This window comes from Triticum dicoccoides, chromosome 4B (genome assembly GCF_002162155.2).
Source record: "Triticum dicoccoides isolate Atlit2015 ecotype Zavitan chromosome 4B, WEW_v2.0, whole genome shotgun sequence".
NCBI lineage: Eukaryota > Viridiplantae > Streptophyta > Magnoliopsida > Poales > Poaceae > Triticum > Triticum dicoccoides.
The window spans coordinates 663,265,615-663,268,796 of record NC_041387.1 but is presented as its reverse complement, the minus strand read 5'-3'; positions in this window follow the sequence as shown (position 1 = coordinate 663,268,796).

The following is a 3,182-nucleotide window of genomic DNA, read 5'->3' as shown; positions in this document are numbered from 1 at the left end:
TCGGCGCGCGAGGGATTAAGGATGGGGATTCGAACCCTCGGCATTTCTAATTGGGCCGGCCCGGTACGTTCTTTTTTCCTGGTTTTGAACCGCAAAAATGGTGTGCCGATGGGGATTCGAACCTAAACCAAAAGGATTGGCTGGACCTAGTTGGTTCAAAGGCATATCCTATTTGGCGCTTATGCGCCGGTTCGCCAACCGGCGCCTGCAGGCATTTCTAATTGGGCCGGCCCGGTACGTTCTTTTTTCCTGGTTTTGAACCGCAAAAATGGTGTGCCGATGGGGATTCGAACCTAAACCAAAAGGATTGGCTGGACCTAGTTGGTTCAAAGGCATATCCTATTTGGCGCTTATGCGCCGGTTCGCCAACCGGCGCCTGCAGGCATTTCTAATTGGGCCGGCCCGGTACGTTCTTTTTTCCTGGTTTTGAACCGCAAAAATGGTGTGCCGATGGGGATTCGAACACGCGACCAAGTTGTTGAAAGCGCACTGCTGTAGCCACCAGTGGGCACCCGCTCGAGTGTGTTTACTTAGCCCGTTTCTCTCTTTTTTACTTTGTTCTTCAGTTCGGTTTCTTTTTTATTCTTTTTTCTCTCTTTCTTTGTTTTCTTTAGTGCGCGTTTTTTTCTCAAATTCGATGAACTTTTTTCACAATCGATTACTTATTTTTAAATTTGATGAACTTCTTTTAATTCAATGAACTTTTTTGAAATTTGATGTACTTTTTGCCCAAATCGATGAACTTTTTCAAAAACCCATGAACTTTTTCCATATCCGATGAACTTTTTCCATATCCGATGAACTTTTTTCAAAATCGATGAACTTTTTTTAAAACGATGAACTTTCTTTCAATATGATGAACTTTTTTAAAACATAGATGAAATAGTTTTCAAATCCGTGAACTTTTTTCTCAAGTTAGTGAACTTTATTAAATTTTCTTGAACTTTTTTGTTTCACATGAACTTTTCAAATCTGTGAACTTTTTTCGAACTCACGAATTTTTTTAATTAGTGATCTTTTTGAAATTTCGTGAACATTTTTCATTATTTGTGAACTTTTTTGAATACGTGAACCTTTTATTTTAAAAAAAGAATCACGGACTTTTTGTGATTATGTGAACTGCCATTTTTTGGAATCGCGCAGCCCATATATTGTACTTAAGTAGTTTCGAGGTAGTACTGACCACAAGGAATAGGTAGCTATAGTGGTTAGCTAATGGGTGTAGAAAGCAAAGGCGTAGGTTCGAGTCCTGGGCGCTGCAACTTATTTTAGGAATTTTTGCCCGTTGGTGTTACACGTTCGTGGGCCGGCCCATTAAGGCGCCCCTGCGAGCGCCAGTTGGTTAGAAGGCGCTGAAGGCGCGGAGTAGGAGCTCCCATCTCCTAAAGGAGTAGAACTGACCGCAGTGATGGGGTGGCCCAGGAAATATTGCTTAAACTTCCGGATTGCCATGAACACCCCATAAACGAGCTTCTGCCAATATGGATACCGTTGTTTGGACTCAATAAGTACCTCACTGATATAGTAAACTGACCGCTGAACCGGACGTTCCTTGCCAGCCTCCTTGCGCTCCACCACGATGTCCACGCCGACGGCACGTGTGTTAGCCGTCACATATAATAATAAGGGCTCCTTATCAATGGGAGCAGCAAGAACCGGCGACTCAGCTAACTGTCTCTTTAAATCTTCAAAGGCAACATTGGCAGCGTCACTCCAGATGAAGTCATCTGTCTTCTTCATCATTTGATACAGTGGTATGACCTTCTCACCTAACTGGCTTATGAACCGGCTTAAAGCAGCGATATGACCCGCCAAACGCTGAACATCATTGATGCACGCCGGCTTAGCCAGAGAGGTGATTGCCTTGATCTTCTCCAGGTTAGCCTCGATGCCCCTGTTAGAAACCAGAAAACCCAAAAGATTGCCTGCAGGCACGCCAAAAATACACTTGGTCGGGTTAAGCATCATCTTGTAGACTCGAAGATTGTCAAAGGTCTCCTTCAGATCATCTATCAAGGTCTCCTTCTCTCTGGATTTTACCACGATGTCGTCCACATAAGCATGAACATTGCGCCCAATCTGGTTATGAAGACAATTCTGCACACACCGCTGGTAAGTCGCCTGGGCACTTTTGAGCCCAAAAGGCATAGATACATAGCAGAAGGCTCCAAACAGAGTAATGAACACCGTCTTCTCCTGGTCCTTAACTGCCATCTTGATCTGATGATAACCAGAGTAAGCATCTAAAAAGCTCAAACGCTCACAACCCGCCGTAGCATCAATGATTTGATCAATACGAGGGAGAGCGAAGGGGTCAGCCGGACAAGCCTTGTTTAGGTCCGTGTAATCCACACACATACGCCAAGTGCCATTTTTTAAGCATAATCATCGGGTTAGCCAACCACTCTGGGTGAAAAACTTCAATAATGAACTCAGCCGCCAAGAGCCGGGCTACCTCCACACCAATAGCCTTACGCCTCTCCTCATTGAACTGTCGAAGAAAGTGCTTGACCGGCTTAAATTTTGGATCAATATTAAGAGTGTGCTCAACAAGTTCTCTCGGTACACCCGGCATGTTAGAAGGTTTCCATGCAAAGATGTCCCAGTTCTCACGGATGAACTCGATGAGCGTGCTTTCCTATTTGGGATCCAGATTGGCACTGATATTGAACTGCTTAGACGAATCGCCTGGAACAAAGTCAACAAGCTTAGTATCATCGGCCGACTTAAACTTCGTGGTCAGCTCATGCTCTGTAGTTGGATTTTTGAAAGACGTCATATCTGTCGGGTCAACATTGTCCTTGTAGAACTTCAACTCTTCTGCTGCACAGACCGACTCAGCATAAGCCGCGGCTCCTTCCTCACACTCCAAGGCTATCTTCTGGCTCCCATGCACTATGATGGTACCCTTATGACCCGGCATCTTGAGCTGTAAATACACATAACACGGCCGTGCCATAAACTTGGCATAAGCCGGTCGCCCAAACAGAGCATGATACGAGCTTATGATCTTGACCACCTCAAAAGTCAATTTTTCAGCCCTGGAGTCATATTCATCTCCAAAGGCTACTTTCTGCTCGATCTTGCCAACTGGATACACCGACTTACCAGGCACCACGCCATGGAAAATAGTGTTGGACTGCTTAAGGTTTTTATCAGTTAACCCCATGCGACAGAAGGTC